Below are 12,500 nucleotides of genomic sequence, written 5' to 3'. Positions count from 1 at the left end.
GATGAGGGGTATATTGTTTTGGTCTCCCATCCAAACACCAACCCTGCAGGACAGGGCTTAACTTCAGTGAACTTTGGTATTACAAAGCTGTCAGATGTTCAGAGGGCACGCTCAAACTTGTGGTGTAAAGAAGTTGTGAGGGAACTTGAAAATTATCAACATGTCAGCCCAGAAGACAATGTTTCTCGCTTCTCTTTTATTTGTTATTCTTCAGAGACTGGAATGTTGTAGTTCAATACCACACAATTCAGTGCCTTGTGATTTTCTGTAACACTTACCACAGGCAACCCAGTGTATGCTTCACGGAAGCATCTCGTTATAATAATTATTGCGTGCTTTTACTTGGTGTAAAAGCTAACTTGTTTTTGTGGTTGGCTTGTAGAACGAGGAATAATCATTATAATTATTGCGTGCCTTTACTTGGTGTGAAAGCGAACTTTTTTTCACCAATAGAACCATTGGAATGACATAATTTTCTATTAGTACCAATCGTACCATTGGTACCAATGGACCATCGGAATTGCCCCGTAGGCTGTACCCAGCTAGATCACATGAGAAAATAGTTTCACCAGTAGAACCATTGGAATGACATCATTTTCTATTGGTACCAATGGTACGATTGGTACCAATAGACCATCATAATTGGGAAAATAGTGAAAGTCCCCTTAATGAAATGCATATTCACCAACAGAACCATTGGAATGACATTCTTTTGTATTGGTATCAATCCTACCATTGGTGGAATGGACTATCGGAATTGACGAATCGTATCCGTTTGTGTATATTGGACAAAACTAAATTGTGACGCAGATGAACAATAAAGTAGCTGCTATTTCCAAAATGATGGAATTACCTGGTGATACAAAACCTTGTCTTGGAGAGTAAATTTTTGACTCAGCAGAAACAATGGTCAACCCCGGGGTCAACCTCAAGAGTTTGGGCGATTGTGATCTTTGTTTTTGACTTTGCTCATTTCTTGTCAAACTCTATAACACTTGACAGAAAAAGAAACTTACGAAAACCCGGTACCTTGCCATCATTTGACACAAAATTAATCACGGCGCCCGCTGAATTCCGGAGATGTCACTTTCGATTTTGCGATTAATTTGTGCAACCAAAAGTACAATAACAAAATTAAACGTAGCAAAAATCTCCCCAAAATGTTTGTCGCTGATCGTAACATTTTATATTCTATATTCACGGTTCAAAGTTAATGTTGTTTTCATGTCGTAAATATGTTATTCTCGAACGACCGTCCAGGAAACTTCCTTCTGCTCTTTCTAAAAACTGTGTATCAATTTACTTTTGCATCAATATTTGTTTTAGCATAGAGCAACCTAACAAAATCTGTACCTTGCTGAGTTCGCATTGGTTAGCGTCAATAGTATTTTCGGTCCAATGCTCCTGTTTTACAAAGGGGTATATGTTTGAGGTCACCCATCCAGATACTAACCCCGCCGGACTCCTGGAATTAACTTTAGTAAACTTTAGTATTACAAAGCTGTCAGATGCTCAGAGGGCACGCTTAAACTTGAGGTGAAAGAAGATGTGAGGGAGCTTGAAAATTATCAACATGTCAGCCCAGAAGCCAATGTTTCTCACTTCCCATTTATTTTCTTCAATCTTTCTGGGTTCAGTACTTTGCTAGAAACCACATGTCTTCTCAGGCTATTTACCCAAGACTTCTATCATGGCACTACAATGATAGACAATACCAAATCAATATCTGATAGAGCTACATATTATGCAAGGACAACTTGAATCTCCTAGAAGACAACACACAGCTCAGTTGACATTTTATATGGAATAAATTGCTGTTTTACTTCACTACCACATGTAAGCAATGCGTGTCTAAAATTTCCAAAGAGGACAGGAATTTCTTCTTTCCGACAAATGATTAATTAATAGGCTGGTAGCCAGGTTTTTAACCTCAGAGAAGGATCTGTTCGTCGTGCGAACGTGTGAGGACCTGTGAGCCAAAGGGCCTCTGCTGGTATGACTTCTGGGTGACCCCTTAAATGGTCTTAATGACCCCCCAACTTGAAAAAAAATTGTCTGGAACGGTGCACGTACCACAGGCAACCCAGTGTACCCTCATGGAGGGTCTCGTTAAATTTAAAACAAGAACCCAATTCAAAGATTTTGGCATGAATTAAATGCTTAGGTTCATGCAATAAAAATATGTAACTGCTTTAAAATCTGTCGTCTAATTGTTTTTGTCTGTGAGCTATGGTAATAACTGTTAATAGCTTCACTACAATGGATTTTTTGTAGTTTCCAGCACATTTCTGATTTGCTGGAATATTATTTTATAGGAGCAGGATAATTATGTATGTGTTGTGTATTTTCTGTTTCGAATCTACGTATAAACTATGTTGAAACCATTTTTATTTTTGTACACAAAAACCCCATAACATAGCCTTTACATATGCTCCGTAAAGGTTCCATTTGACTAGATAAAACATAGCATTTCCTTTCAAAATATATACATGAGGCATACGTATAACATAGCCTTTGAATAAGGCTTCTGTATCCAATTTATGTATATCATAACATACCATTTACATAAGGTCGTTAAATAGGATTTACATAGATTACACAGTGTCTGGTTCTACAAGGGAAGGTACAAGACATGACTGCCTGATTACCACTAATGACAAAAAACTTTATAGTTAAACAAAGTATTCAATGATCTTTGGTAGTTCTTTATACAGACAAGAAAATGATGCCTGTTTTTGTTGTGCATTTGACTGCTTAGAGTAAGAAGCTTAGTAAAGTCACTCCTGATAAATTTAAAAAGTTACCAATGGCTGAATTGCCTTAAAGGAACCAAAAGTTAAAACCATCAAGGAATAAAATTAACTGGTGGGAAAAGGCCGAGGAAAATCATGAAAAACTGGAATATCCTTGAAAAAAGCTGGAAATTAATACATGATCTTCACATGCTTTCATTTAATAGCATGCAGGAATGTCTAGAAAATCTAGAAAGCAGCATTTGTAACAAGCTGGAAAAAGCTGGAAAAACCTGATTTGATCCCAGATTATGATTTCTGGAATAAAGCTGGCAATTTCTTCCCTAATTAGCATGTTTCATTAACATTCTAGAATTTTCTAGAATTTTCCAGAAAAGGAAACTGGTAAATTCCGGGAATTTCTAGAAATTTTTTTTGTCATATCCTAAGAAAAATTCTGGAAATAACCAGAATATTCCAGATTTGTTTTGCAAGGGTCTGTAATCTATCTAAAAAAGGTCAAGTTTTAAAATTTGGTCAAAATTCCAGTTTTGGTATATTGTACCGTTAACAGCGCTAAAGGGTGAATGAATTACTCTAGCTGTGCCATGTTGTTTTGATTTTCAAGTTACTCGTTCGTTATTTCAAAAAGAGCGATTCAAACAAGCGACATTTTGGAGTCGTTTTCACTCGCTCGCAAGGCCCCATACCGAAAAAGTCGCCGTCCAGGTAAAATAATTATCGAAACAAAGTAAAACATATTTTTCTAAAAATGGTTTTGGTAGTCCTTTATTGTGACAAATTTTGGCAATTTTCGATCTTTTTATCTTGCACGGTCTTAGGTGAAAATTGCTGAGAGGCGCTCTTGAATGTTCCTTACAAGGAGGTGAAACTCAAACTATAAACCAACGATATTATAGAAAACATACTGTAACTGACACAATGGTAAATTTTAAAAGTGTAATGCTAAACCGACATGATCAACTTGTTTGTTGAGTTTGGCCGGTTTCATCTGCTCAATATGGAAGCTCTCCCTGTTTTTGAGTTGATAGAAAGAGGTAGCATTTTCACTAAATTATAAGCAAGAAACATCGCAATTATCCTGACAATGTTTAGACAAACTAAGATGCTTGAAACAGAAATTTATTTTATCAAACGAGTTGATAAAGGTCGAATGGCCACCGTGACAGATTTGGAAAGCTGACGTTTCGAGCATTAGCCCTTCGTCGGAGCGAAAGAAAATATGATAATTTTTATCCCAGAAAAGGTGCTCATTTACACGTGTGTAGAAATGCCTGTTATGCACGTTATTTTCCTTGCCAAATTTTTTAACCTTCTCTTGCACAAAGTTCAATTTCCACTATGGAAGACCAAATATTTGCTTGGTCAATTTATGACAGCTGATGACATGCATCACAGGTCAACTTGCCAGTTTTCAAAATGCAGGGGTTTGTCTGCAAGCGTTTCCTTCTTGTCTCGCCCCATTTTTCATAATTCTAAAAATTTTAATTTCATGTGGTTATCCACTGCCAAGTCTTTCGGTAAAACATTATCTAGTGGGAAATAACTTTCTAACACAAATCATTTATACCTACGCAAACACAGTGGATCGAGATAGGGAACGAACAAATAAACAAAGCCACAATAAGCCAATGGATTTAACATAGTAAATTGATATTATTTACACTTGCTGAACAATAAAAACTATGGTAAATAGCTGATACATGAAGAAACATGCTTGCGAACTAAAAGGCAAAGAAATTACCAACAAAACGAGTAGAATGACTTCAAATTGTAAACAAACTAAACAATGTCATAATCCAAGAACTATTATATGAAGCATGGATTTGAAAAAAGCAAGAGCTTCAAATTACATATTGCACAATAATCCCACAATAGTACATTGAAACTAGTAATTGTGAAATAATGGTAACAAACGGATCATTTAGAATCAAATGCAATTAAAAGGATACAAAGCAGGAGACAAAAATACAGCAATTACTCATTGGAAAACAGCAAAAATATTCAAGGCGCAAATCACATGCTGCGCCAGACTAAAGGTCAACATAGATAAATAAAGCTAGACAATAGCAAATGAAATTTTGCAATCACTGCTAAGAACTAAAATCAAGAACAGAAAGCTATATGTAGTAACTAAACTAAAGGCTACGCATAAATAAAGAAATAGGAAAATACTGATAACATACCAAATGTTATTGATAACTACACACCTCAGAAGACTTGGAAAATGACTTGTCTTTAAGACTGACACTCTTCAGATAAATTAACTGAACCGACTGAACTTACTTCAAGTAAATGGTAGCCAATTTACAATGGATTTTAGGAAAATAGAAAACTAATTAAAAACCAAATAAGGCTAGGGGGTAAATTTACTACCCACTAATACAGGATTTACCTAAGGGAAGAAGGAGTTTACCACTCCTACACAACAGGAATTAGGTAAGAGAAATGTGTGGAGATAACACAACTACACAAGCAAAAATATGAGGAAATTGAGTAATTATGGGTAAACAAGCAAATAATAGTAATTAGGATAATGAAAAGAAGTTGAAAATAATTGGAATAAAATAAACACAAAATGAACACAAGTGACCTAGTCACTGTCTCACAGTTCAATCAAACAACAGACAAATAACTTATTACAGGTACACCCAGCAAGCTAATATCACTTAATACCTTGCAATGTTCCTTTTTAAAACCTTTTGAGCAGGAATAATGAATCTGGCTGAAAAAATTATTTACGGGATAAATAATACTGGTGGATCATTTGGATGCATCATTTGCAACTAATCATGAGTGACTGTGAGCACTTCAGAAAATAAACTTGTAAGGAATTCTGACAAAAAGTAACGCAAAATTCGTCAGAACTGGTTTATTACACATAAATTATTACTTGTCCGTGTTATAAAGAAACGAGAAACAGTGAGCAACTTACCAAAAATGGATGCTAATCGACGCGAGGTCCTTGAAAACAAGAAATGACTCTGCAAAATATGATTTAATGTGGTTATCCATGCATTATCGAATCTTGTAGGAAAACTTTTAACTTTCATAAGAAAAATCACTTGCGTAGTATACAAAAAAAGTACCCCATTTCTCTACTGACTTTTGTCCCAGAGCCACTCTATACTCTATCCTAATCTAACTGATTGGTTTCTAAACATGAAAGCTTGAGGCTTATTACTTGCAGGATTGTCATAGCCTGGGTAATATTAATAAGCCCCTTTGTTTGTGATGAATATACCGGTATATTCTAAATACTAAAGATAATTTGAACACGTGGAATATAGACCGTATTCCTAAGTAGCGGTCAAGAAATTATTCTTTTGTCTTTGTGCTAATCATCATAACTAGCCTCACTTTGGAACAAAAATTCTTTTGAATTTTGCTCGTGTTTACGAGGCTAGTTAGAATGATTCGCATAAAGACAAAAGAATAATTACTTTACCGCCATTTATGAATACGGTCTATACTAAACAAACAAAATAATAGTATAATAAATAAACAAACACGCAGTATTCTTATAATTGCTTAAACCAGTGAAATTATGAACTTCAACCTGAGACACACGAAGACATGTCTTCCATGAAATTTTCAGTCTGGCTGAAAAATCTGCGTAATCAGGCCGAAAAGAAAAGGTATCTACCAAAAACTAGTTGAAAAGTCGCCAAGCTGGCTGCATTAATTTTCGTGCAAATCATTTATGTCTTGTCACCTTGCTTTTAAGAAATTTATGGTTGGAAATTAAAAGTCATATCACCACCGACCAGTATAAACTGTAAACACGTCAGGTATTAAAATTTACAGTATGTACATGTTGCCCTATTTCCCAGACACTTACACTTTACGATTCTGCGTGTATTTCGTTGTTAAAACGAAGCAAATTTGAACGATACGTTCCAAACACTTATCAATTAGTCAGCTTGCGTTTGTTCTTTAGGTAAGAAGATTCAAATTTTCGTTGAAGTATACTGAGTAAAATCTGTTTCTTATTACATGCGACTTATACCTTTTCATTTTCAAAAGCGGTCTGTTAGATTGATTTTACTTTTTTTTTCGACACAGGTCAAGCTACAAGGTATGTTTTTTAAGATATAAGAAGTTTCCGTTTGCAGTTTTGTATCTGCGTGCAAAAAGATCTCCAAAACTAATTCAACTGACTATAATACTACACATAATTTCGCCAGCCAGCTAAATTTCTGTTTGATGTGAGCAACGCTGTTTACGCAAAATATTGAAATAATTTCCTTCGAGCAAATTAACAAAATTGGCATTTAAGTATAGCAAAAATTACAGAAATAATTTAACAAACCTTTAACATGAATAACCCAAGGATTGCAATAGCTTCGAAGAACAGAGCTGAAAAACGACTGCGCATGCGCCAGATAGGGAGCACAAATCGTGCATGAGACGCGAAGTGTCCATTTCGATCGTTTGATCCCGTCTTCTGCCTGTGTCACTTTATAACTCTTGACGGTGTGAATTTTGGAAGTGAGATCGTGGTGATTTAATTTAAGGAGACACATCAGATGTGTGTAATATATTTGTGTGGAATTTTTGGGCCTTGAGATCCAAACCCAGTTAAATTTGTTTGGGAATATGCGCTGCAGAAACTAACCGAGGCTACGGTGAGTGTTCCATATTTGTTTTTGAAGCATGAAGTGTTCACAACGTTGGGTTCAGTTTACACACTAGGGTATTGCCCATGCAATCTCTACAGTTTTCATCAACAAGATAATTTGGGCAGGGTTTTCTGAAATCACCTTTACAATCAATCATACATGTATTTACAATGCGTTAATTAAACGTAACATGTTCTAAGAGCATTATTTGAAAGTTGTCAACCTTCTCCTTGAACCAAGGCAGCAGTTCATTTAGAGTGCTGCCACTCTGCAATAGCCACTTAACCTCCTGACTGCCCCCATAAAGGCAGCTGTCTAAAAGAAAACACCTTGCCAACTTGTGAAGTTGGAATGAACACAAGTACTGGCCAGAACTACACAGAAAATATTGAAGTTCTTTGTCCCTGTCTCAGGGCATTTCTTCAATGAAAAGGTAAATTGGTTGCAAGACTGGCCTCTGAGATTACACTCAGAAGAAGTTCTAGTTGCACAGTAGTGTGATCAATAACATTGTTTAATTTATTGCCATAGTGAGGCTTGATTACAGAATCATAAATACTTGCCCACCAAAATACCCTGTGCAATCAACTGATACACCCATGTTCGGGAGACTGTTGGCCTGTTAATTAATGGAACATCGATATATTAGGAAATGAACAATTTGTTAAATAAAAGTAAAAAGTCCAGGCCCTGCTTCCTGTTAATCCTAGGATTATTGACAGGGAAATACTGCTTCAAAGTGGCACCCGAGTGACTTAATTGTAGTCTAGCTTCCACAATCGCCAAATAATAATGATCTATCATTATTGTAATAATGCAACACACTTGGTGTCAACATCTATGTCAAAACTTGGAAGATGGTATTTTCTTTCCCCCTTGACTGGCCATTATTTGCAAATCTATGTTCAACCCAACGTCCAAGGCAAAATTATGGTTAGACTCAAAAAATTTAAGAACATGTGATAAGGCAAACAGTTAAGGGTCATTGGTTTATGTGTGGTTTATAGTATGTTTATATGGTTAGCTCATCATGTTTTCTTTGTCTTGGTTGTGTAATAAGAATGACTTTTTGTACTAATTTTCACAGCCCCCATAAAAACTGATATGTGCAGTTTCCTGTGTCTAGGAAAATAATAATATCATTATGATATTGTAGATTATAGCATTGTAATATGCATCTCATGGACAATAACATTCGTGTTCGTTTTTTGTCCTTAGGGAGATGGATCCACCTGGTATTATTTGCGGCAGTTTTGTGAAATATTCGCTCTAAAAGGAGCGAGAAGAAATTCAGCCTTTTTTTCTCAGCAATAAACCACAATAATCTTATTGAGTTCACTTTGTTCATGTTGGTAGTGTGGAACAAAAGACTGGATAAAGTCACTGAGAAATCCAGACAATGCTGTTGAGTTTTAAGCAGTTTCTTTAGTACTCTTCACATTGTCAAACTGAATACCAGTCCTTAACCTTTTTTCAGTTATGAACTTTTTGGACCATCACAGAGCTTTAAGATGCCACTTTGTTAAATGTTGTACTTATAAAAAAAAATGGGGACAACATATTCAAGCAAAAACATCACAAATGCATGTTGTTTGCACCTGCACGCAAACTTTGCGAATGCTTTTGATCTGATGAGTTGCCAACCCAGTAATGCTTCAGATACATGTAGTGACGTCGAAACCCAGAACACCTTCAAACACATTCAATGACAAGTTGTCAGAGAAAAAATTAAAATTAAAAACAAACATCTTCTTGAGCATTGGGACCCACATGGAATAGCCATTGCATATGTGTATTATACTGATGACTGGATTCCATCTACTTAATATACAATCATCTTTTTAGGATAATACCACCTACGCCAGTCGGCAGATAATGCTAGAGTGAACTTCTTGCTATACAGCTGAAAATATTAATTTTGTGGAATGCCCCTTTCAAACCCATCAAGTACAATGTAGCATGCATGTGTGAAATGTCTCAAGTTTAGATCAGTTTTGCAATATGCACTGTGTTGTCTGAACTGATCCTTGTAAAATTTTTGTAGTTTCTTGTCAATTGTTAAATATGGAAAAAAGGATTTACTTTGAAGTTTCTGAAAGAAAAATAACATTAATGACGTCTCTTGATCACGTTAGGATCTGATGAATTTTTATTTTAAAAGGCAAGCAAATCAAGGGGCAAATTAATTTTCTCTGAGCCGTTTAATGTCAGTAAGTGGGCTTTCCAGGATGAAGCACTTTTTTGCCTGCTCTCTGTGTATCATACAGTGTATAATCTTTTCACCGATTTATCTCAGTTTCTGTTGGCTGGCTTTCATCGCTCTTCTATAAATTTAACAAAAAATGCTGTGTAAAGAGCGAAAGATGTATTTTGCTTTCATGATAATTATAAATTCGTATTAAAATTTGGAGAAACGTGGAGCTCAATTTGCCTGAGTTCTTGCATCTTTGCATACTCCATTTTAATATCGCTTTGAGCATGCTTGCCAAAATATCTTTTGTAAGTGTGTCACCATTCACCACCCGGTCTATAATTCACCAGTTGTCTTCCTTTATTGTTCAGAGTATTATAGAGAGTATCTGGAACGTCATAAGGTTTTTCAATGTCTCTTTACCGACACAGACAAAGAGGCATTGTCCTGTATCGCAACCACTCGACGAACTAGTCTCCACAGATAAGTTCGAAGCTCTCACCAATTCCACCGGCCGAACATCGCCAAAACAGGGTTTAAGGGAATTTCTGGTCCTCCCAGAAAACCAAGAACTTGCAAAAACCGTTCGAGAAACTTGCGACAAAAACCAACACTGTCAAAAAAGTAAGCATTGCAGCGCTCGTTACCTCCATTCACCGTATAGTCACACGAAAGGTGCCTTTACCACGCGAAAACAATTTTTACACAATTTGTACACCCCTTCAATTTTTGGAAAAACATCAAAACTCGTCAAAAATTGTGACAAAATCCTTATCTTTCAAACAGCGATCTTATTTTTTTTGATTTAATCAACGGCTGTCATTTTCCGGCGAACAGATAGTCTTTTTGAATGAGCGCGCCCTTGAGCCTGCGTTTCATGCCGCGGATCAGTGACTTGCGCAGTCGTTTTTCAGCTCTGTCGGAATACTATAGACAATACTATATACATCACAGTTTTGGAGAATATCAGCTGTTCAAAAGTAGTGCGGGCAGATGTAGGCGTGCGGTTATGTGCATGCCTATCACCACAAGCCAGCACAGTGGACACCGCGGCAAAATGAGTGCGCATGCTCCGCTTCGAACACATTTGATTCATTTGATTCGAGCTTTTGAGCTCTTTGTGTTTGAGTTTATTCGGCGGTGAAGCAAAAGTTCTATTGGACCTTTTGATGATCAAGATCTCACGCTCAACATAGACTCGACAGAAAAACTAAGCAGTAGTTCCGAGTTGTTTCCAACGAGAAAGTCAAAAGAGGTAAGCTTATTTTAGGCATGAAATATTTATTTGTTTATGTTGTTTCCATGGAAGTTATCTTTGCCAAACCATGTTTGCTCGACGGTCTGTTTGCTCGTGTTTCAGTCACACCGTTGAAGACCTAAAAGTTGTAAATTTTAAACTGATAACATTTTTCGTTTACTGTTTTTCGCCTAAGGGCAATTCCTCTAAAAACGCGGAGGGTTTTGACAAAACAGAAGTTTTAACCTCTGACATGTGATACGAGAGCCATGGATTTTTCTGTGACCTGGTTCTCCACAGCAAGAGCAATGGTTTGTATGGTAGATGGTGATGCTCTTTCTTTTCCAGCTCTGTGTTGCTTTGCAGGACACCCCAGGTTGTGGTATGATTCAATTTAATTGATCTCTAGATTTCTGTTGATTTCATTGTTCCAGTCATCTGACCTGAAGAAATCTTGTGGAAAGTGTTGATATCTGGCTGGCTGTCATTTTGACTGTCATTACTTTCAAGATGTGAGCAACTGTTTTTATCTGCATTGTTAGACAAAACCTCTTATTAAGTATATCAGTTAAGTTGTTTAGTTTTTTTATAAAGGGATCTTTACAAATAGGGCACAGATTTCCATGTTTTTTTCAAGTATCTCAAGTGACAGCTGTGCATGAAAGTGACCAAGTGATAATATTAAATATTATTGTTTTACTTTGATCAGTTTCCTGTTGTTTCTTAAACATGTCATTTATTCTTATTCCAGTGCTTAAGTCTAAAACTCTTCCTGGTGTGTGTGTGCTGATCTGGTCAAACCATGCATGGCAAGCAACATTCCAGATTGTTTTCAGAGATTGTGATGAGGATTTCAGCGTTGAATATTTTATTGGTTTTGTGATGAAAAAAGCCAGGGTTGTTATTCATCTCTCATTTTTTCCTGCATGAGATCCTGCATGATCACAACAGTATTACTGCAAATTAAACATCACAGATGTGAGCATGCCAGTGATTAAAACAAGATGGTTTCCAAACGGCTCCTCAAAATTGTCTAGAAAAGGGACGATAATTATTTACTTTCCACACCTTCTAAGTCAATGTTTGAACAAGCAAATATAATTTGGTTTTTTAATCCAAGTAAACTGTCTTACTTTCATTAATACAGCTGTATGTTATTCTAGTCTTTCTCTTGCTAAGCATTAGTTTGGATATTAACTTCTGAGAATGCTCCTACTTGTAATAGTCTTAATAATGAATATACGGTACTTACAACAATAAAATTAAAGAGATATTTGAGTTACTGTATATTGTGTTTTGTGGTAACACATACTATAGTAGTTGTTGTGGTTGTTGTTGTTGTTGTTGTTGTTGTTGTTGTTGATAGAGTCATTGTGGGTCTATCATTAGCTATCATTGGGTAGTGAAACTGGATCAGTTGTCCATAATAAAATGTTAGAGTATGAAGCAGAATGCCTCTAGTCTTGCTGGATGTATGATTACATTCCTCTCTCAGTATCTTTACACACAGTGCAAAATTTAGGCTGGATTTTTGCTGGTGCAATGCATGCAAAAGTGAAATCAGTATTTTCCAAACACATGCAGGTGAATGGTTTCTTATTTCATTATCATGATTCTCATGTCTCCCCACCCTCATCCCAGCAAGGCTCTACAAGGTGATCGACAAAGCTGCAGGAAAAATACTGGAAAAATATTTT

General features: G+C 36.2%; 1 protein-coding gene across 16 annotated transcripts in view; it reads right to left on the bottom strand.

Moving 5' to 3' along the window:
- The window catches only part of LOC137996442 (tetratricopeptide repeat protein 28-like), a 102,944-nt gene that overhangs the window by 22,567 nt on the left and 67,877 nt on the right, over positions 1-12,500 (bottom strand). For 12 of the 16 annotated variants that reach the window (XM_068841843.1, XM_068841838.1, XM_068841840.1 and 9 more), the window contains one exon: positions 5,689-5,737. The gene's annotated coding sequence lies outside the window, so the exon portion shown is untranslated. Of the gene's footprint in view, positions 1-5,429; positions 5,479-5,688; positions 5,738-7,065; positions 7,110-12,500 lie in introns of those variants that run through there. The other 4 variants (XM_068841848.1, XM_068841847.1, XM_068841853.1 and 1 more) reach the window with 3 other exon arrangements.

This window comes from Montipora foliosa, chromosome 3, assembly GCF_036669935.1.
Source record: "Montipora foliosa isolate CH-2021 chromosome 3, ASM3666993v2, whole genome shotgun sequence".
NCBI classification, from domain to species: Eukaryota; Metazoa; Cnidaria; class Anthozoa; order Scleractinia; family Acroporidae; genus Montipora; species Montipora foliosa.
The sequence above is the reverse complement of the archived record's forward strand: the minus strand, read 5'-3'. Positions and strand labels throughout refer to the sequence as shown.